The sequence below is a fragment of the Diabrotica virgifera genome, chromosome 10 (assembly GCF_917563875.1).
Source record: "Diabrotica virgifera virgifera chromosome 10, PGI_DIABVI_V3a".
Classification (NCBI taxonomy): Eukaryota; Metazoa; Arthropoda; class Insecta; order Coleoptera; family Chrysomelidae; genus Diabrotica; species Diabrotica virgifera.
Window position 1 is genome coordinate 5,929,653 of NC_065452.1, and position 24,914 is coordinate 5,954,566.

At 31.1% G+C, this 24,914-nt stretch overlaps 1 protein-coding gene across 1 annotated transcript in view; it reads left to right on the top strand.

Moving 5' to 3' along the window:
* LOC114333963 (uncharacterized) overlaps positions 1-24,914 on the top strand; it is a 57,208-nt gene that overhangs the window by 3,470 nt on the left and 28,824 nt on the right. The window lies entirely within an intron of this gene.

A 24,914-nucleotide genomic window follows, 5' to 3' on the forward strand; every position in this document is an offset into this window, starting at 1 on the left:
CACGATATTCATGGGAAACAGCTCCAAAATTTAAAGTTTGTCCTTATCACATTGAAGTATTAGGCTGTAATCATAGGACAATAATTATTCTATTAGTTGTTTCTCTGTCTTTGTTGAAAGTGTCCATGGCGTAGGAAACTGGAAAATGTTTTTAACCTATCGTCTCTATCTCTTTTAATTAGATTAGGTATAACCATTAGAAGTATATTAAGAGTCTTTTATTAACCATGTTTTACTAATAGCAGAATATCAATTTGTTCACTGTTTTAGTGGTATATTAAACTACCTTTTCTTCTTCTTCTTCTTCCTCTTTATAAGCAATTCTGCTTGTTCACTGGCGGATTGATACCTCTATGGAAGGTTGTCAGTCCATCTTTTGCGCGGTCGGCCGATACTTCTTCTATCTATTGGTGATTTATCTCGTGCTATTTTGACCACACGTGTCTCCCCCATTCTGGTTATATGGTTGTTCCATTCTTTTTTTCTCTTTAGTGTCCATTCGTTTATACACTTACATTGTCTTCTAATAACTTCGCTCCTCTTTCAATCTCTCAGTGTATTTCCTGTAATTCTTCTTAGTACTCTCATCTCTGCCGTTTCCAGTAGTCTTTGTGTTGTGGCTGTATCGGGTCTTGTTTCTGATGCATATGTCATTATTTGTCTTACACTGGCTTTATAAATTCTTGACTTCATCTCAGTGTTAATATGTCGGTTTCGCCATATAGTGTAATCAAGGCATCCTGCCAATCTATTTGCTATTCTACTTGATTTCTCACTTCTTTGTCTAGGTCTCTGTAACTTGACAATGTAATTCCAAGGTATTTTACTTCCATTACTTGTTCAATACTGGTACCATCAATTTCTATTTTGCATCTGATTGGTTCTTTACTGATTACTATTGTTTTGGTTTTCTGAGATGAAATAATTGTCATATTGAATTCTTTTGATCTTATGTTAAATCTGTGGACTAATATTTGCAGACTATCTTCATCTTGGGCTATCAATATTGCGTCGTCTGCGTAGCAGAGTAATTTTACTTCTGTGTTTCCCATTCTATATCCTCTTCCTTTGTTGACGTTTTTGGTGATTTCATCCATGATTAAATTGGAAAGCATAGGACTTTATGAGTCTCCCTGTCTTATTCCGCTGCCTATATCTATAGGTTCTGTAAGTTGTACATCTATTCTGACTTTCATTTTATTGTTTTGGTAGATGTTCTCAATAGTTTGTATGATATCTAGAGGGACTTCTCTATTATACAAAAGATGGATTACATCTTTGAGTCTTACTCTGTCAAATGATTTCTTTAAGTCAATCAGACATAGAAATGCTGGTCTATTATACTCTAGTGATTTCTCAGTAATTTGCTTTATGACGAATATTGCATCTGTACACGATCTTCCAGTACGAAAACCCTGTTGTTCATCTGCTAAACTTATCCTCTAATTCATTACGTCTTGTAAGATTTTAGTTGTAAGTTTTAGGGTAGTATTTAAAAAGTTGATACCTCTGTAGTTTTCTGGCTGCTTTTTATCTCCTTTTTTGTATAGTAGAATTAGTTCGCTCGTTCTCCATTCTTCCGATATTTTATTGTGTTTTATGATTTTGTTAATTAATGTTGTTAATTGTTCTGTCATTGCTGCTCCACAATATTTCAGTAATTCGTTTGGTATTTCATCCTTACCTGCAGCTTTTCTGTTCTTCAGCTTTTAGAGTGTTTTTCGTACTTCCTGTGCACTTATATTAACATCTTCATTTGTGGTAATTTCTGGTGTTTCCGGTTCTAGCATCATTTGTTCTTCCTCTGCATAGAGCTTTTTTAGATAGTCAATCCATGTATCCATTTTCTATGTGTTTTGGTTCTATTAGTTCCTTTACCTCTATTCTTTGACCTCTTATAAAGCGCTATATTTCCTTTTGGAGACCATAAAAATCATGTTCCATTTCTTTTGAAAAACGTTCCCAGTGACATAACTATCACTAACATAACAACTAGCTTTTTTTAACATAATAAATTTAGCATTTCATTGACGAATTTTTAAAATCTGTTGTACAGTCAATATGACCTACCATTGCTTATTGTACCTAAAACCTGTTCCAATACAGTAATTTATTGTCTTATCGTCTAACAATTTGGCGTCTATCAAACGAATATTTTGTAAAGAAACGTTCACATGACAAGCCCTTAATGCGCGTTAAAAGTTGTCATAGTCTTTGTCGATGGTTTTTATTTTCCACTTTGTGATAATTAGATTTACTTATGTGGGTTAATCCCAGTCAAGGAAAAACAAAGCTGAAAAAATCTTAAACAGATATTTGAAGGTTCTAAAAGGTATATGAGGGGAAGCTGATGAAAAATACGTGAAGACGCAGGTACAGCTGATTTTGATTTGTTTTTTTAAATAATCTTGAAAAGTTAAAATAATATTTTTTGCATGTTTCCTTATATGTTTTAGGAAAAAAATGATTCAAATAAAAGTTGTCGGTAATAAAAAGTTATTTAATCTTGAGATGGAAGCTCTCAAGATTAAATAACTTTTTATTATTTACAATACATAAACAATTTTAACTGAGATAATTGCAAAAAACCCTTATTTTTGTAGTAATTTATAAATGTTAATAACTTTGTTTTTGACGTAACAACATATAATATAACTACCCAAAATTGTAGCAGTTAATCAGTAATTAAAGTTTGCTGAATTTCAAACAGATAGACCAACTAGCTTATATAGCCCGATCAAAGAACACATAATTTTCCGAAAACCTCCAAAAAAATAAAGGAATGATGAAAATTTGGGAATATAGGTAGTTAAAATTGTCTATGATTATATTTTAAAAAGTTTACAATTCTACATCCCCTCCATTTGGAGTGAGTAAAAATATGTTTTTTGACAGTTTTTCGCAAATAACTCAAAAAGTAAGTATTTTATCGAAAAAAATATTCCTAGCAACAATATAGCGTATAAGAAAGTAAAAAAATGCTGTATACGTGAAGTCTGTAGACCCAATAGAAGCAGAGTTGTAGCTAATGAAAAGTAGGTTCTTATTCGTCAAATTCCAAATCGAATATTTCAACGTGAAATAAGCAAACAACGGAGCACTTTTTGGGCAAAACTCGTTATAACTTTTTTAAAGTGTTTAAAAAAAGGTTTAATTTCGTTTTTTAAAAAACTTCTAACATTGAAAGTGAGTTAAAAAAGTGAGTTACGCTCAAAATGTTGATGGTCTTTATTATTTTTTGGGAATAAAATCGCGAAAATCACCCCCTAATTAGCATCCCAAATAAAATTAATCAAAATTAATTAATAAAAAGGAAAACCAAATTTTTTTTAAAATAACTTAAAAATTATTAGTAATACCAAAAATCTCAAAGAGTAATAAAATGTACGTTTCGCTTTTCTGAATATTTTGGATTTTTTGTTTGCTTGTTAGACAAAAATTGGTTATCCTTTGGCTGTTCAAAATTGGCATAAACTCGTGATTAGTTACAGCCTTTTCAAAAAACTTTGAACACTTTGAACTACAGCCACTTTAAACCGATGAAACTTACAGATCATATAAAAATAATACATAAGAAAAGTAACTTGTGAAGCGGTAACGATTAAATTTATTTGGGATGCTAATTAGGGGGTGATTTCTCAAATTTTTTTACCAAAAAATAAAAGGGGCCAGCAATATTTTGAGCGACACTCACTTACTTTTAATGTTAAAAGTTTTTTTAAAAAATAAAATTAAACCTTTTTTTAAACACTTTAAAAAAGTTGTAACGAGTTTTCCCCGAAAAGTGCTCCGTTTTTTTTGGTTATTTCACGTTGAAATATTCTATTTGGAATTTGACGAAGAAGAACTTATTTTTCATTAGCTACAACTTTGCTTCTACTTGGTCTATATATACTTCATGCAAATACCATTTTTTTTCACTTTTTTATAAGCTGTATTTTTGTTAAGAATATTTTTTTTCTAAGATAAGATACTTACTTTTTGAGTTAGTTGCGAAAAACCGTCCAAAGTCATGTTTCTTTTTGTTAAAAATGAACACATACACTCGCAAATAACTCGAAAAGTATTGACTTAGGGAAAAAATTCTGTAGAACAAAAGTTGCTTAGAATTAGTAATTTTTTCCAATTCCGGACTTATTTTGAATGTATATTTTTCACCCCAGAGAAGGGGTAGTCCCCTCCATTTTTTGTAAAATGGAGGGAATGTAGAATTGTAAACTTTTTCTTATATAATAATGGACAATTTCAACTACCTATTCCCAAATTTTCATCCTTCCTTTATTTTTTTTGGGGTCAGATTGTTCTTTAATCGGGCTTATAAGTTATTCGATTTGTTTGTCTAAAAGAGCGACTATTTGAACAACAGAATTTGTCCAAACAATCACTAGAGAGCAATTTTGTAAATCCCAGTCAATGCTTTGAGGCTTCATTTTCTAGTTAAATTATAAAATCTTCAACATTTTATAAATTTGTTATTAAAAAACAGCTTGAAAAGGGCTGACTTGTCAGCATATAAGCAATTATAATAACTTTGACATTGGTTATGTCAGACGCTTGTAATTAGTCTCCATGAAAAGCTGGTAAAAAACACAATTTTCAAAAAAATAGAATCTTCCATTACCAATAACAAGAAACAAACCGAGATATTCTTGCAGCAGATAGTTCTCCCCTCCTCTTTTCCTTGGCGGTATTTTACGAGTAATCGCTTTAACTGGTTATAACCACAGATCACCTACCTCCTCTAGATGTTTCACGATAACGCTTTGGTTAAATATGAAAAACAGCGCTCCATGCCGCTTGTATCGGAACTAATGCAAGCGGGAATTTCAAAATGTAATTTTGGTGGGAAGAAAATGTTATGTTAAAATATTTGTATAGTTGAAAAAAAAAATAATTTAGTTTTAAAATATGCAAATTATTTTTAATTTCAAATATACAAAATACCATTTGGGAAAAAATAAGACATGACAACGTATTTTTATTTATTTTTTTAATACCAGCAAAACCACTTTGTATATACTTTTTTACAAATCGTATCTTTACAAATGAAATTATTAATAGTTATCTTCCAAATACTTCTACAAAAGGGTATCTCAAATGATTGAAACATGTGTGCATATCTACTTGTTGAAGGACTTTCAACTAAAATAAAAAATTAATATAATTGATTTGATAATAACCATATTCATTTCACGTAAAATAATTTGTATTAATTATATATTTTCTGTAGGGGTTACTTACTTACTTGGTGTTACATTCGTTTGCTTCCCTACACCACTAACTGTGTTAGTGTTACTTGTCCTCTAATAACAAATACTTGTTGAACTCACCATGCAAATGTAAGCTAGGAATTTGATCTTCCTAGGGATCTTCAAATCACATTCGTTTTGTTTCAAAAACTGTATTTGAATCCATTTTATCTAAATCAGGATTTTTTATTATTGCTAACAATCAGATAAACATTTTTACTGACATAAAGATAAAAGATAAAGAAAGGCATACTGACAATGATGACAATTGACAAATTATAATGACACTCAGACTCAATAATATAGAAGAAATCTTCACTCCAGGTGCATGGGGACATCTCAAAAAACGTATCATTACTAAAAATGACATTTAGTTTAGTATGACCTTGAGATACCTGCGTGAAACATCTAAAGAGAGTTAAGTGATCTGTGGTTATAACTGTTAACTCCTTCATTGCAACTGACATCTAACAAGTTGGTTCATAAAATTTAGATCTTATTTAGAATCCGTTAAATTTTCAACTCTTTAATAAACGATGGAAATATGAGTTTAAGAAAACAAATTATTAACTGCTGCAAAATAAGGGGTTTTGCAATTAGCTCGGTCAATTGTTTATATATTTTAATTTTGAAATTCTCAATATTAAAGACCTTTTTATAGTTTATAACTTTTATTTTTGTATATAATACTATATCCTATACTACTATACTATTTACAATATTACATACATTTATTTATACAAACACTTAATTCTACACTTAATATTCCTTATAGTCTTTCCATGCATTTCTTGACCACTTCCTTCCATTGTTTTCTGTCCAAAGCTTTTTCTTTCCAGTTCACAATATTACTTTTTTGTAAGTCTCCATATACGCTCTCCTTCCATCTCCTTCTTTGTCTACCTATTCTTCTTTTTTGTATTGGTTTACGTGATAGTATCATTTTTGGCATTCTTTCCTTTCCCATTCTTTCAATGTGTCCTATATATCGGATTCTCTGTGCTTTGATTGCCATCGTTATTTTTGGTTCATTATATAGTTCTTCCAGTTCCTTATTATTTCTTCTTCTCCATTGACCATCTATTGTCACGCCTCCATATATTGCTCTTTATATTTTCCTCTCACATCTTTCTAAAAGGTCTATTTCTGATTTTTTTAGCACCCATGTTTCACATGCATATGTAGCTGTAGGTCTGATAACTGTTTTGTAGATTCTTATTTGGGTTTTTTAAAACATATTTAGATTTCATTAATGGTCGCAATGCTCCATATTTTTTGTTTCCTTTTGCTATCCTTACTTTTATCTCCCCTTCCCCATGTCCCTTTTCATCTACTTTTACACCCAGGTAAGTAAATTCTGAAACTCTTTTAAACGCGCATGAGTTTTCTCCTTCTATCTCCAATGTGAAATTGTCTTCTTTTTCTTTATCTGTTTCTCCCATTATCATGTATTTTGTCTTTTCCTTATTTATGAGAAGACCAAACATTTTTGCATCTTTTATTATATTGCTCATTAATTTTTTTAGCTTTCTTACTTGTCGTTAATAGTGTTAGATCGTCTGCGAATGCTATACATTGATGGCCATTTTTAAAAATCGTTTCCTTTGTGTTTATTTTCCTTTTTGTAATTATTCCTTCCAGTATTATATTAAAAAGAGTCGTTGATAGTGGGTCTCATTGTCTTAATTCTTTCTGTGTTTCAAAGCTATGTTCCTTCCATGCTATTTCGTTTGTGCTGTTATCCATAGTCATGTTTTCCATCCATTTTTACCATAGACGATTTTACTTGGTAGGCCCATCTCTTTCATTAGTAGTTAATATATTCTGTTGCCACTTGCCGCTTTACCTATCGTAGGCCTCGACGAACAGAACATATAGTTCGTAGCACGTAGTCTGGATTTCTTTTAATGCTAATATTTGGTCTGTCGTCGACCTATTGCTTCTGAATCCTGCCCGATATTCGCCCAATATCTTTTTTGTGCATTGATTTAGCTTTTTTCTTATGATGCTTTCTTGTGATTTTGTAAATGACTTCTAACAACGCGATACCTCTATAATTTTCACATCTCATTTTGTCACATTTTTTATGTATGGGGCATATCCTTGCTATGGTCCACTCTCCTGGCATTTTTTCTGTTTCTTATGTGCTTTTTATCAGGATATGTATCTCTTTGTGTAGTGTTTTTCTTCCTGTCTTTATCATTTCCGCCGATATTTCTGATATTCCTGAGCTTTTATTGTATTTTAGTCCCCTTATTTCATTTCCTATTTCTTCCTTCGTAGGTGTTTCTATTACTAAATGGTCATCTTTAATTTCCTGGATTGTTTCCCTTTCTTCCTAGTTTTTGTTTAGCAGTTGTGTAAAGTAAGTTTCCCCATTTTTTAATTATTTCCCCTGGTTCATTTATTAATATTCCTTCCTCATTTTTCATATATGGGTTATGTTTCTGATATCCTCTTTCCATTTTTCTGTTTCCTGGTAAAAGGATCTTATTTCCTTTTTTTGGAATTTTTCCTCTATCACTTTGAGATTTTCTTCGTTGTATTTTCTTTTTTTTATTTCTGTATGTTCTCTTCATCATTCTCCTTAATTCTCTATAGTGTTGTGTGCTAACGTCACTATTATTTGTTAGGTTTTTTATTCTTATTTTTCTCATTTCTTCTCCTATTTTTTGACATTCCTCATCATGCTTCTTGTTTTCTATTGACTTTAATTAATGTTTCTTTACTGGTGTTTAAAACTGCTTCTTTTATGCAGAAGCAAACCGAGATATTATTGCATCAGACAGTTCACCCCTCCACTTATCCGTGGCGGTATTTTACCAGTAACATCACTTTAACTGGTAATAACTGTTAACTCCTTCATTGTATATGACATCTACAAGTTAAATCATAAAATTTAGTTTTTATTTAGAATCCGTTAAATTTCCAACTCTTTAATAAACGATGGAAATATGATTTTAAGAAAACAAATTATAAATTACTGCAAAATAAAGAATTTTTGCAATAATTATGTCGGTCAATCGTTTATGAATTTTAATTTTAAAACTCTCAATAGTAAAGAACTTTTTATAATCTACAACTTTTATTTAAACCATTTGTCTCCAAAATGTATATGAAATGTTTTAAAGGCAAAAAATATTTTTTCACTTTTTAAAATTGTTTAAAAAAAATGTGTGTGTACTTTGTACGCACGTAAGAAGTTATACTTCTATTATATGGTTTCTTAAAAATAAATACTTATACTTTAAACAGTTTGTTTTAATATTTTTTAACACCAAATTAATTTTGTGCTTACCGCTTTCAAAAAAATAAAAAAAAGTATAGGATTGCTCCGGATTTGAACTCAAGACCTCTCGATCCCTGGCCGAATGCTATACCAAATACGCTACGAGGACTGTGTCTGTATGGTACCTAATGACAATTCACGGTAACAAACAGACAAGGTGAATTATAATAAATATACAATAAAATGTTTTAATAATACTCATCTTACTCCTGAGGAAGACAAATCCAAAGACACAAAAATTATAATACATATATTTACTAAAAACACTAATATATTCTTTTCACACCTTTTCTTGCACTGATATATTTATATACTTCGTCTAATTTACTAACCGTTGCACGTCATCCGCGTCATAGCCTGTGACGTCGTATGATATCAACACGAAATATTTGGCGGTAGATGTGTTCTTTTTTAGAATCATTTTGCCGAGTACACTGGAATTACATCCAGTAGACATATTTTATTATATACGCGTAGAAATAATATTTGAAGATTTCTATTATTGTTAACCTAAAGAAATACACAATATGTTTCATTTAATTTGTATAAATGGATTATAAAGCGTTTTTATGAAGCACATTTGTTCGGAACAAACTGTAACTGTAATCGAACGAAGGTGACATTTTAGAATAAATTGGTAACATTTATTTGACAGTTGCGGTGATGACACTTCATATTTGTTTATATTCTTTACTATAAGTAGGTATCTGTTTTATTATATTTACTGTTTTTATTATTTACTTTACTATAAAAAGATCCTCTACAATAAAAATATAAATTTCACCTAATTTTATCACGACTTGGAATAATCGAGGTATCTGACAACTTTTTTAGTTGTTTGTAGACATATACAAAGAAACCTATCGGCTTCTCCCAAGAGTTCGGAGCCGGTTTTTAATAATTATTATACCCCAGGCTGTGGGTGAAAAAACGTGATATAATTCAGGAATTTTTGAAACCTATCAGGTGTTGTAAAGGACGATGCCAGGAATAACTTCTACTAAAATGTAACCAAAAATATTGTGCGCTTTTTTTTATATTGCGATTTTCATTTGTTAAATTTGCAATTTTTAAAGATTTTTAATTTTGCAGCTTAGGATATTCAATTTAGAGAAAAACTTTTTAATAAAAAGTTATAGTGAATTAAAAAAACCTACAATTTGAGCTATGGTAAGTTCAATTCCGTTTATTGGTTATTGCAAAACAGCCTGCGAAAAGTCCAAAACGGCCGTTTTTTACAATTGCATTATTTATTGTACAAATCATTTTTTTATATTTTTTTAAGGCTTTAAAACGAAGATCTTTCAATTCCAAACAAAAAAGAAAGTTGTAAAACCAGATTAACGAATTTGTTGCTTAGATATTATAAATTATTTATCCCAAGAGGTCAAATGTGGAAGGTTATAACTTTTTGAAAAAAAAAATCGTAGAGAGTTGGTGAAACATCCAATCTCCTTCTAAAGAGTTATATTTTCATATTCTGATGTAAATAAATGCGTAAAACATTTTTAAATCTCTAATTTTTGGGTTTGAAAATAAGGGGGCAAATTTCGTTATAAACATTTAGAGCTGAAGCGGCCCTGTACATCCTATGAGTTTTTAACTTACAGATTATTGTTGCTGAAGACGAAACGCAGATTTATAAGAAAATAAAAAAAATTTTACGACCAACTGAAGCCGAGATAATTTTTGGGTTTGAAAATAAGGGGGCAAATTTCGTTATAAACATTTAGAGCTGAAGCGGCCCTGTACAAATTTCTCAAGTTCCGTAAAATGACAAAAGCTCATTTATCTAAAAGACCATATTATTTAGTAGAAGAGTTTCTTAATGACTAACTAAGAAATCACAGTAATGTACAAGTAATTAAAGTGTATTTATCTATATTTGGGTGTCACATACAGCAGCTTAAACTTATTAGTTCCTTTGTTTTTGTTTTATTATATTATGTTGTATGGTCAATTTTGCAATTTATATTAATTTTGCAATATATTGGTTTTTGATTTTTTACTTCACTCTTTTAACTTGTTTGTATTTTTTTTATTGACGATTTATCTAATTTTATAAAATTGTATTTGTTATTGTTATGTATATCTTTTTCGTGACTCTATGTTAAGCTTTGTCCATAAAATTGTATAATTTTCAGTGACAATAAAGCATATTTCTATTCTATTCTATTCTACATTCTATGAATTTCTAACTTACAGATTAAAGTTGCTGAAGACGAAACGAAGATTCATAAAAAAATAAAAATTTTCTACAACCAACTGAAGCCGAGATAATTGTTTTTTTTTTAATCGTAGTGCCTTTATTTATAACAATTAAGAAGAAATTATTTTACAGTCATTGACTAAAGAAGGACTTATGTTATATTAAAATAAAAAATTATTATAAAATATAATTACATATAATTATTAAAAATTATTTTTAAAATCGGTGCTTTTGCGAGCGGCCGAATTTTGCAAATCGCCCGGCTCGCTTCAAATCCGCGCGCTCGGAAAATTTTTACGTACAATAACTTGTATTCAATTTTGAGAGAAAACAATTTAATAATATTACCATTATAATATACAGTCTGTTTAACACTGTATTTGTTTTTCTTTATAAACTTTTATATGTGAAATCTCATTTCTGAAGAAATAATATTACAAAAATGATACATATATATGAAATATATAGTTATATTTTTAATTTTCTCATTGGTATATAAATATAATAATAATAATGTTACTTCTTATTATACAATATAAAACTTTTTCTTCTTGTAGTGACTATCCGTTTTGGATGTTCGCCAACGGATAGTCACTGCAAGAAGAAAAATTTTATATTGTATAATATTATTATTATACAATATAAAACTTTTTTCTTCTTGTACCTAGTGACTATCCGTTTTGGATGTTGGCGAACATCCAAAACGGATAGTCACTACAAGAAGAAAAAGTTTTATATTGTATAATAAGAAGTAACATTATTATTATATTTATATAACAATGAACAAATTAAAAATATAGTTATATATTTCATATATTATTATATGTATCATTTTCGTAATATTATTTCTTCAGAAATGAGATTTCACAAATAAAAGTTTATCAAGAAAAACAAATACAATGGTAAACAGACTGTATGTTATAATGGTAATATTATTAAATTGTTTTCTGTCAAAATTTAATACAAGTTACGTAAAAATTTTCCGAGCGCACGGATTTGAAGCGAGCCGGGCGATTTGCAAAATTCGGCCGTTCGCAAAAGCACCGATTTTAAAAATAATTTTTAATAATTAAATGTAATTATATTTTATAATAATTTTTATTTTAACATAATATAAGTCTTTATTTAGTCAATAACTGTAAAATAATTTCTTAAATTGTTATAAATAAATTAACTACGATTTAAGAAAAAAAAACAATTATCTCGGCTTCAGTTGGTTGTAGAAAATTTTTTTTTTTTTTTTGAATTTTCGTTTCGTCTTTAGAAACTTTAATCTTTAAGTTAGAAACTCATAGGATGTACAGGGCCGCTTCAGCTCTAAATGTTTATAACGAAATTTGCCCAATTATTTTCAAACCCAAAAATTATCTCGGCTTCAGTTGGTAGTAGATTTTTTTTATTTTTTATAAATCTTGGTTTCGTCTTCAGCAACAATAATCTGTAAGTTAAAAACTCATAGGATGTACAGGGCCGCTTCAGCTCTAAATGTTTATAACGAAATTTGCCCCCTTATTTTCAAACCCAAAAATTAGAGGTTTAAAAATGATCTACGCATTTATTTACATCAGAATATGAAAATATAACTCTTTAGAAGGAGATTGGATATTTCACCAACTCTCTACGATTTATTTTCAAAAAGTTGTAGCCTTCGACATTTGACCTCTTGGGATAAACAATTTATAATATCTAAGCAACAAATTCGTTAACCTGGCTCTACAACCTTTTTTTATGTTTGAAATTGAAAGATCTTCATTTTAAAGCTTTAAAAAATATAAAAAAAAAATGATTTGTACAATAAATAATGCAATTGTAAAAAACGGCCATTTTGGACCTTTCGCAGGCTGTTTTGCAATAACCAATAAACGAAATTAATCTTACCATAGCTCAAATTATAGGTTTTTTAATTTACTACAACTTTCTATTAAAAAGTTTTTCTCTAAAATCAATATCCTAAGCTGCAAAATTAAAAATCTTTAAAAATTGCAAATTTAACAAATGAAAATCGCAATATAAAAAAAAGCGCACAATATTTTTGGTTACATTTTAGTAGAAGTTATTCCTGGCATCGTCCTTTACAACACCTGATAGGTTTCAAAAATTTCTGAATTATATCCTGAAATCGACCTATTTTTCACCCACAGCCTGGGGTATTAACAATGCAGTGCAAAAACGCTTGCACTGCAAATCTTCAATGAGTATAACTTAATTCTTGTACTCTATTTCTTAAGTTTTTATTTATTTACATTGAATATTAATTTGTTTTGTTGTATAATCCACGTTTACAATAATTATGTGATCTATTTGATTTAAAATGGATTCAGGATTTTTTTATACTTTGGCAACTATGTCAACTTAGATCTCTGGCGTAGATAATGACGTGCAACTGTAAGTAAATTAGACGGACTGTACATAACTTGAAAGATTTAGCAACTAAACGCCATACTGTATGTGTGCGCATGCGCGCAGTATTATGAAATTTTACTCTCAATCGCGCCTAAAGAAGTATAACTTCAAAAAAGCAAAATCAGCTTTACCTACGTTTTCACAGATTTTCCATCATCTACGCATCATATACCTTTTAGAACCTTCAAATATCTGTATAAGATTTTTATGTGAAATCAATGATTTTTTCACAGATAGACTGGTGTACTTAGCCGGTAAAGGTTGAGTGGACCCAAATATAAAAGGGAAAATAGGTTTATGAATTGGAGATTGTATGATAGGAGAGTTTGTTTTCCTCTTGAACTAATATTAAATTCAGAGCATGTTAGGAAATGCGGTTTATAGGTTTGTGTGCCGTTAAAGCAGAATTTTGATTACTTTTTGGGGGCAGGAAAAATCCTTGTTCATTATTTTCAAGTAAATAAAAACGATTTTGATTCGGAAGACAAGAAAACACTGTTCACATTTATTTTATATTCACATATTTTCAAATGATCATTATTGTTAAGGGGGGAAATTATCAGTCCCCTAACAAAATCCAAAATTAAAGAAAAAAAATTGTTGAAACATAAAAATATATTAGCTGACATGAGACTTAATTAAACTATAGACAGACAAATTCAACTTAATAAACCCGCTAGTTATGAAAATTAAAGGAACTTAAAGCATATAAGTTATTAGTTATGTCTTTTGTCTAGTTGGGGCTTATCTTTTTTATGTCTTTTGGTTAGTGTTTCATTGGAAGTTCCCCCTCAAGGAAAGTTCCCCCAAGGTAAGCACGTTGGTATTTTTGTATACCTTATTGGTGTGACCATGCTATTTATACAGGTAAAATATTCCCATCTTTTTGGGGAATAGTCATTAGGTTTATGTTGTCTACCACATCTACATACAACCACTTGATTTAACAGCTTGTCAATGATATTGGTTTCGTTGACTTCTTGTTTGCTGTTATGGGAGTGACCATTTTAATTTCTATATAATATTATAATAGGCCAGTTTTCAAAAGCTGGTGCCGTTTGTCGCATTATAATTTCCAGCGTTTTCTGTCAAAGCAATCTTCAGTTTTAAGATCTCAGACAGTCATTTCATCTTCGACCTTCTTCTCTCCAGGACTTTTTTGGCCTACCTCGTGTTCTTGTAGTGGGCAGAGTCTGTTTTTCTATCTATTTACTACCTTTGATTGATGTATTGTTACTACTATGTCTACTATATCTAGATCAATTTCCATTTCTTTCCAAATATCTTCGTTCCTCACCCTCTCAAATCTAGTGAGCCGACAACCTCGTCTCCAATAGTTCATTTCCATGGTCTTCATGTTTTATTTGTTTCTTTGGCTTATTTCCCAAAATTCGGTGCTGTACAACAAAATACTTTTTATTGTTAGTTGAAAGACTGATAAATTTTGTACAGACTTGAATAAATCCAGGAAGTGGAAAATAGTATGTCAAAGTACAAAAATTAAACTTACGCCAATAGAAGATAAAAATACCACTAGTTGAGGTTGTCTACATGAGCATCTTAATAGTATCTGATTGTATTACAATTTTTTATTTAACCATGATGAATTAAACGAAGCTATCATGAAAATGAAAAATGGAAAAGCGCCAGGACATGACCATATTACTACAGAAATGATAAAATACATGGGACGACAAGGAAAAGAACTTCTTCTGGAAATATTAGTAAAAGCTGGAAAGAAGGATTAATACCAAAAGACTGGGAAATAGGAATCATATTACCGATCCACAAAAAAGGAGATACCAAAGATTGCAATAACTACCGAGGAATTACATTGTTGAGTACAGTATTGAAAGTGTATGAAAGAGTATTGGAGAACAGATTGAGACCAATTATTGAACCTACATTAGAAGAGTCTTAAAGCGGTTTTAGGAAGGGAAGAAGTGTCCAGGATCATATATTTGCAATAAATCAGATCATTGATAAAGTTTTAAAGAGAAACAGAAAGTGTATTTTGCATTTATGGATTTATAAAAGGCTTTTGACAGAGTACCCAGGAACAAAGTTTGGGAAAGTCTTAATAGAAGAGGAACTCCAGAGAAGCTACTAACAGCCATACGAAGCCTATACATAAAAAATGAAAACTACATCGCAACTAAAAACATGAAATCACAAACTTTTAAGACTGCTAACCCAAATGAGCCCACTACTTTTCATAGTTTTTATGGATGACATCATTAAAATATGCAATGAAAGAACTCACAAATTATATGTATATTGGAGTAAGAAATCTGCAGCATGTAGAAATATCTCAATGCGCCTTAGCCGATAGTAGTAATCATGACTGGAAACGAAAAAGACCTACAAAAGAATATTACAATATGGAATGAAGTTCTAAAAGAAAGTAATATGAGAATAAATGGGAAGAAAACGATAGTTATGGCAATAGCAGAAGAAAAGCAAAATTTGAGAATAAAGTTAGAAAACCAAGAAATAGAGCAAGTTAGCCAATTCCAATATTTGGGAGTAATAATAAATGAAAATGGAGGACAACAAATAGAAGTGAAAGAACGAATAAATAAAGCAACGAAATTGTACTTCGCTATAAACAACACATTTATAAATAAAAAAGAAGTGTCTAGGAAAACCAAAATAAGTGTATATAAATGAATGTACAGACCAGTACTCACCTATGGATGTGAATCCTGGGTGTTAACAAAAAGAATAAAAAGTCAAATAGAAGCTGCAGAGATAAAATACTTAAGAATAGTTAGAGGAGTGACTAAAATGGATAAAATGAGAAATCGGCAAAAAAGAAATGATTTAAAAGTACAACCAGTTTTAGCATTTATAGAAGAGAGATAGCTTAGTTGGTGGGGGCATCTCCAAAGAATGGACGGCAAACGACCAACAAGAACAATATGGGAAGCAAGAAGCGACTCACTAAGAAGAAGAGGAAGGCCAAAACAAACATGGGATGATGCGATAGCAAAAATATTGAAGAATCATCTTCAGCAAGCAAACTGTTAACTACTTGAGCTGATCTTAGACCACAGACAAATCTGTCTCATAGACATTCTTGAAAAAAATGCTCCGTGTTCACATCCCAGGCAACCAAACGACGTTTTTATAACGTAGATAACATGTCATAAAAATGACTAATTGACGTGTTTCTATGACGTAGTACTGACGTTGAAAATCACGTGTATTTGTCTCATCGATTTGACGTCATAATTGTGACGATTTTAAAACGTCATTGTACCTACGTTTTTTTCACGTCGAGATTGTGACGATTTTCAAACGTCAAAAAGATGACGACTTTTACACGTCGCCGTCGGTAAAATCAAGTCTTTAATACTTTCAAAAAGTGACATCTTTCAGATGTTTCAAAATAGTATAAAAATAGGTAACACGAAAATGTAGGCTAAAAATTAATTTAATTAAACTCAATAACACATAATTAGTTCATTAACAGAAAATAGACATCAAAAACAAATAAACATAACCTCAAATAGTTAACATGAAGAATTACTGCATTAAACTAACTCACTGGGCAAAAACGAATAAAAATCTCTCAATTAACACGTTTCTTCAACTAAATATCTAAATGAAAAGTCTTATTTTATCACACAAGACACAAACCACGTAAACAATAAATGAGAAATTTCTTATGGACAACGTTATAAACGAAATTGTTTGGAGTTTGGAGTCAATACAAACAAGCTTTTTAAGCTCCTCCCAATTTTGTGACGTCAGACTTGCCTGTCTGAAGTAAAAATATTTTTTAAACGTAATTTTAACGTCATTAATCTTACGTATTTAAAATCACCTGCAGAAGACGTCTATATGACGTAATGTTCAAACCCGTGTATAAATTCAACCAAAGCTGACGTTTCCTCGACGTTATATGACGTCACTTGGTTGCCTGGGATGTAGCCGACAGTGTTCTTTACTCTAGTATAACATCAGTTATTAACGTACCTGACTTCTGACTGCAAATATTAAATGTGTACCTTTCGGCTAATATGGACTTATATAGCATAAGATAACTCCGTAACACAGCTCCATTTCTCTAAAAAGTTTTTGCACTACGTTTTCAGGTCTATCTAACCTTTTTCTTCTTCTTTTTGTGTAGATATGAATCCGTATATTTTTTCAATATGCCTCCAGTAAGTTGTCATTCCATTGATTTCATGGAATTTCCACTAGGCCTTCCTATTGGGTTGCAGTCTTTCGCCGTCCTTACCACCCTATGTGTTGTCATTCGGCTTATGTGGTCGTTCAATTTTACTCTTCTGTTTTTTACCCAGTTATTAATGTTGTCCACTTTGCATCTCCGTCGTCTTCTAGCTCTATCTTCGGACTTCTAGCTCTATCCCATAGTGTTATCATCGATTTTTCGAAAGGTTTTCATCTCTGCTGTTTCTAGCGTTCTTTTTATCCTCTACGTATCAGGTTGTTGTTTCTATTGTATGCGTATGTCATTAATGGTCTGACGACTGTTTTGTTAATTTCTACCTTTCAACCCTTTTGCGATATTTCTATTTCCCCATATTGTTTCAGTCATGCAACCTGAGGCTCTGTTTGCTTTATTCATTTGATCTTCCACTTCTGTGTCGAGCTTTCCGTAGCTAGACAGTGTGATGTCTAGATATTTAAACTCCATGACCTGTTCTATTATCTGACTCTCCAGCTTTATTTTACATATTAGTAGATTTGTTGTTATAACCATACATTTGGTCTTTTTTGGGGAAATTAACAAGTTAAATTTTCTAGCGGTTATATAAATTGGTGCACCATAGGTACGTTGCAAATCATCTTCACTTTGAGAGATCAATATTGCGTCGGCTGCATAGCAAATTATTTTAACTTGTTTTCTCTCATTTGGTATCATTTTTAGTTGTTACTTTTTTGTAGTTCCTGATCCATGATCAGGTTGAACAATAGAGAACTCAGGGAATGCCCTATCTTATCCCATTTCCAGCTTTAATTGGGTCAGTTCTTCTGCCACTTTTATTTTAATGTGTTGTGTAGGGATGGCGGTTTTTGACAAAACACCGGTTTTCGGTTATACCGTTTTTGTTATCGATACTCGATACTCGATATCAATATGATCAAAATTAGTATGTACTATCGAAAGAAAATCAATATCAATATAAATAAAACACAATTTTTAATAAAACCATGTTATTCTATTAATTGTTATATTTATTTATTATTTTACTTAGCGTAAGATTAATATATACATATTGCAATAATATACAATTTAACCCAACAATTTCAACTTATTTATACAAAATTTCCCAGACTCTTTCAAATGGGATTTAAAAAAAATAATATCAACATACTTATTTTACTTAAAAATAAATTGGATAATGCAATTTATCTTTTATTTTTACTACCATCAAAAAAAATGTATCATGTATTTTTTTAACACGTTTGTATATTTTTGTATAATAGGTACATTTTAACTCATTTAATGCTTCCTGTATGGGTGTATCATTTTGAAAACGTAAAGAAATCCTTTGCAGATTAGTATTCGTGATCGGTATGTCGATATTCATAGTCAGACATTATTTTTGGTAATCAGAAAAAGTCATTCACCCACCTTCAATGTCAAGAGTCAAGTGTGAAAAATAGATGATGTTTGCGTCTACTTCATCAGATCACTTCTTATGTAAATATTATGATTACAAATACCTTTTCAACGGAATATTATAATAAAACTAAATTGTTCCTGGCTGATGTGAGTTTGCACTTTCAGTTTGCTTCTGTATTTATAATATAAAATTTGAATTATGGTTTTGTTTGGAATAATTACTTGAGAATAATAATTATGATTGGGATCCAAAATAATACCTAACCTAATCCTAATCACCGTAAAAACCTAATAACCGCTTTTTACTTTAACAAGAAAAAACCGGTTATAACCGGGACAAAAAAACAACCGGTAAAACCGGTTATTGCGAAGTAAAAAAACCGGTTTTCGGTTAAAACCGGTAGGTTTCTCCCATCCCTAGTGTTGTGCTGGTAGACATTTTCGTTCGTTTTATTTGTTCCTAGATGCACCTCTCTTTTGTTACAATAAATGGATAACGCCCTTGAATTTAACCCTGTCAAATGCCTTTTTAAGCTCCACGAAACATAAATATGCTGGTTTTTTGTATTCTAATGACTTCTCTTGAACTTGCCTCATTATAAATATAGCGTCGGTGCATGATCTTCCCGACCTAAAACCTTCTTGTTCTTCTGCTTATGTTATAATTTTATTTAATTTGTTATCATTTTGGTTATTAATTTTAATGTTGTGTTTAATAAATTAATGCCTCTGTAGTTCTCCAGGTCCGATTTGCCTCCCTTTTTGAAAAGGAGCATTAAGATGTTTGATCTCCATTCTTGTGTATTTAGTTTTGATCTATTATTTTTTGGATTAGGTTTAATAGTTTGTTGTTTGGTCAGGTCTTGTTATCCGTATTAGGAGTTCTTTGATATTCTGTCATCGCCTGGTAATTTTCTAGTGCTTCCTTTAGCTGTGCTTTTCAATGTTTATTTCTTCACTTGTTGTCAATTCAGTTGTTGGTAGTTCATTATCGTCACCTTTAGCAAATAGAGATCGAAACTAGTCTATCCATATTTCCTTTTGAATGTTTTTCGTTTTTATTACTTCGTTCATCTCCTTTCTTTGTCCTCTGATAATTCTCTATATTTCCTTTTGTGTTCCGTAGAAGTCGTGTTCCATCTGTTTTGAGAAGCTCTCCCAGTTTGTTTCGTTTCTGATTCGTTTATAGTGGTTGCATACCTATTGTGTTTTGTTCTGTATTGTAAAAGGGCTTTCTTCTTTTCTTCACATTTATCTTCACTTCCTCTCTAAACAATGGGAGTTTCTTTTTTGGTATGTTCAAGTGATTCTGTTGCTGCATTAATTATGTTATCTTGGAGTTTTTTCCTTATTAGTTAAGTGAGTTGATATTATCTTCTTTGATATTCTTTTCTGTATAAATATTCCGTGGATTCTGTATTTAGTCCTTCGTCTCGGATTTTAGTTTTTGTACGTGCCGCTCTCTTGGGTGTGAAGTATTTCATGATGATTCTTATTTTACATAATACTACTATCAGGCTGCAGTGGTCACTCTCTACATCTGCTGAGTTATTATATAGGTATCTTACGTCGATTATTTTTGATGGATGCTTTTTACGTAGTCTTTTTAATAGCTAATAACGTTCCGGGAGCAAGAAAGTTAAAAACAGGGGACCTTGTTTGTTTTCTTCTATTTTATTTACTGTAAACAATATATGCATATATGTTCTTTATAATTTGAAAATTTTTCAAATTCCTGAATACCTGCCGTTTGAATATATCATTTTATATGTTGATGGTGTATAAATTAAATAGCTATAATTTTCGTTTTATTAATCTACCGGACAAATCCAAGAAACAATTAATTTAAATATTTATTTATAATTAGGTTTTTGTCTATAATTTACGAAATAAGTATATGACTTAGTGATGTAATCTCCTCAAGGTTTTATTCAACAGAATTATAAAAGCAGTTTTGTTTAAAATCCGTATATTGTATCCGTAATATTGGAAATGGAATTCCATTTATTTTTTTATTGTTTATGCGATGTTATTGCTATTTTTTAGTCTTATATAACTGTCATGTTTGCCAACTTGGAAATGTAGGTACATATTATGTTTTCATTTTGAATCTAATATGTATACAAGTCTAGTTATCTCAAGGCTTTGCCAAGGGTATTGCCACTCAGTTCTTTCCATCTAAGCTCTTTTCTTTCCAATTTCTTATTACCAATATTTCCAAAACAGTATCCTCCAATCTCTCTATGCACTGCAGCTCCTAAGTGGAGCAAAGGGCGCTTTGCGCGTTTCTTAGCCGGTATAGAAATATGTAGATGATAGTGTTTGATTGGCCTAGGTCAATGCACTCCTTACGTCGCTGTTTGCTATGTAGACATTTCGTCACCCGTGTTGAGCTGCCCCCCCCCCCCACTTGCAAAAATCAAAAAACAAATAGCCCTGATTTATGAGCTTTTATATTCCGCAAACTAAAAATTTTGAGCTCGTTCCACTGAGCAGGAATTTAATACTTTAGTGGGGGGGGGGCTGAGTCAGCACAGCTGTTTAGTAGACACTTGTACTAATGTGAAGGTCTTTGCTCGTAGATGTTATTGAGATATGGGCAGAGGTCAAAGTATGGAAAATGACAAATAGGAAAAATTTTTAAAAATGTATTGTTCCCAGTCAAAGGACTAAGGGATGTCATATATTTAATATAATTGTAGGTGCCTGACACTTTGAAATCTATGAAATGTAGAGGATTATAGGAAAACTAGTTAGATAAAAAGATAGATAAAAAAGATTGTCAAATTAATTTTGGTTGAAAAACTGTCAAAAGTATTGATTTATTTTAATAACATTATATAACAAATTTTGCTTACAATTTGTCCCTCTCTTAATTTGTGGGGTTATTTTTAATAAAATAATTTTCACCCCCGAGAAGGGGTGACATATACCCCGGCTAAGTTGTTATTGTTAATTTTCTTTCTTGACGTATCCTCTATCCGCTCACCAATTTTCGTGAAAATGAATGGAGATTTACCGAAATCGAAGGTCATAGTTGATTTTTACCTTCAGTGACTGCACTATAGAAAGAAAATGGCAATTCAATAATTGAGATGCGTATATTTTGCGAGCTCATAAATTATTAAACGATATCTAGTCGCCAAATAATTAATTTAAATTATTTTAAGTACAACTCTCTCTTAAGCCGGGAATATGGGATGGTTTTCTTGCGAAGGGGTTGTAGCTCAATAATCGAAAGGCGCGTGATTTAAGAGTTTATTCTTAGAATATAAGCTATACGAATTAAACTACTATTATCTTTTTTGTAAAAACTTACAGTTTTTCAGTGATTTACGAAAAACCGCTTCAAAACATGCATTTTTTTCACGAATAATTAAAATTTTTGATCTTTAATAACTTAAAAAGTATTGACTTATTTTAATAACTTTATATAATAAATTTTGCTTATAATTTGTTCTTTTATAGATTTGTGCTGTTATTTTTTATAAAATAATTTTCACCCCCGAGAAGGGGCGGTATCCACCCTCTGGGTAAAGGCGCAAGGTGGTACCATGTCACCTTGGTATCCTCTACCCACTGACCAATTTTCGTGAAAATCGATGAAGGTTCACCGAAATTGAAGGTAATCGTTGATTTTTACCTTCAGTGACTGCACTATACAAAATAAATTGCAATTTACTGCTCTAAATGCGCGTAATTTGGAAGCTTATAAATTATTAAATGATATGTAGTCGCCAAATAATCAATTTAATGCATTTTAAGTACAACTTTCTCTTAAGCCGGGAAGATAGGGTGGTTTTCTTGCGAAGGGGTTGTAGCTCAATAATCCAAATGCACGTGATTTAATGGTTTATTCTTAGAGTATATAAGCTATAGGAATTATATCCGCAATACGATATTTCTCATCATTTTTCTCTTAAGTTAAATCAATTAAAGGGTTGTTTGGGGGTGAAGGGGATGAGCTCAAAAATCGAAAATATATAATTTCAAGAGCTCATAAATAGCTCGTAATTCTGCCGCAAAAACCAATTCAATATTCCTATTTTTAAGTAGTGGGGGGCTGACTCAGCCCCCCCTCCCCACTAAAGTATTAAATTCCTGCTCAGAGGAATGAGCTCAAAATTTTTAGTTTGCGGAATATGAAAGCTCATAAATAGCTCATAAATCAGGGCTATTTGTTTTTTAATTTTTGCAAGTGGGGAGGGGGGGGGCACTCAACACGGGTCATTTCGTCAGGTCTTTTATTTATTATTTCGGTTGTTAATATCTTCAATTCTCTTCTATTTTTAGCTTTAATTTTTACTTCTCCCCAACTTAGTCCTACTGATTCGTGTTCTTTCCTTACACTCCTCTTCCAAAAGTATTGCCTTTCTTCGTTTGCCCAATAACTCGTGCTCAATTCCTTATTTCATTACATTGTTTGAATCTTTCTTAAGCGTGTGACCCATTCCATTTCCACTTCCTTCTCATTATAGATTCAAGAACGGGTTCTTGCCTTGTTTTCTACCATAATTCGGTGTTTGTGATTTTCTGTGGCCAGTATATTCTAAGTATTCTTCTAAGTGATTTGTTAATAAACTTTTGTACCTCACCTATATCAAGTTTATCGTTTTCCATGTTTCAGCACCGTATAGTAAGTAATACACTTTTTACACAGCTGTTAAAAATTATAATTTTCGTGTTTATTGTTATCTCTCTGGAAATCCAAATTTTAGATAATGAGTTAAAGGCCCATAGCCCTTTAATTATGCTGTTTTGGACGTCTGCTTTTATTCCACCATCTTTCTGTATAACTGCTCCTAAATATGTGCATTTTTCTGCTTCTTTGACTTCTTCCTCATCCAGCTTAATTTTGTCATTTTCTTCTTCATGAGTATTCCCGTTTTCTTCATGTTTAATTTTAATCCTACTCTGTTAGCTGTGTTTGATAGGTTTTTCAAATTTTTTCTCCACCCGATGTTTATTTTCTGTCAGTAGGCATACATCATCCACGAATTCTAAATCTTCCAGTTTTCTTGTCATATTCCGTGTTAATCCCGTTTTTCCATTTTCCACTTTCCTCATTATCCAGTTCATAATTATTGCTAATAGCATTAACGACAATATGCATCCATGCTTGACGCCTGTTTCTGTTTTTACGTTTTCTGTTATACTTCCATTACGTTCTATTTTTGCTTGGTAGTCTTCATAAAACATTTTGATCAGGTTGACGTATTTTTCTGGTATCCCATATATGTTTAGTATTTTCCACATACTTTCACGGTCCACTCTGTCGAAGGCCTTTTCAAATTCCATAAAGCTGATGCATATCTTCTTTTTGTAATCCGTAGCCTGTTCGCGGATAATTCTAAGGGTACATATATGATCACAGGTAGAACAGTTTGTCCTGAATCCTGCTTGGATGTTTCTTAATTTTTTATCGATTTCTGGTTTTAATCTTTGTAGTAATAATCTTGTTAAAACTTTTGGGGCTGTAAGCAATAGTGTTATTGGCCTCCAATTATTTTATTTCTTGAGGTCCCTCTTTTTAGGCAATTTCAGGATTATTCCTTCCTTTCAATCTATGGGAATCTGTTTTTAGCCCATATTTCTACAACTCATATAATATTCCACTAACCCATTCTACGTCAACTTTTAGTAGTTCCGCCGGTATTTTGTCGATTCCTGCTGTTTTTCCGTTTTTCATTTTCTCTATTGCCGTTTTTATTTCCTCTTTTGAAAATATATTCTGCCTGGTTTAAATCCATCTGATCTGCAGTATCTTTCTGTTCAATTTAATTTAGCTCTTCATATAATATATAGATTTCCCTTTTTATATATAGATTCAAAGTATTCGCGCTACTTTGTTTATACTTTATGTAATTTGAAGTGATATCAGCCGCCTTGCCATCTCATTTCTTAAGATACTATAAGATAAAAACCTGGGATACGAAAGACCTATTACGAAAAAGTCTAAACGACTTAGAAAAGATTATTACCTATTTAAGAAAATAAAATTGTCTACAGTTCATAACTTTAATCAGAAAAACATTTTCAGTTTAAGAAGTGTTGGAAGATACATAAAATTCATTAGGGTGAAAGCACACATTGGGATTAAAGATAATGAGACTGTTGATTTTTTAGCAAAGGAGAGCATTTTCGTAGAAACTGAAGCTAATTATG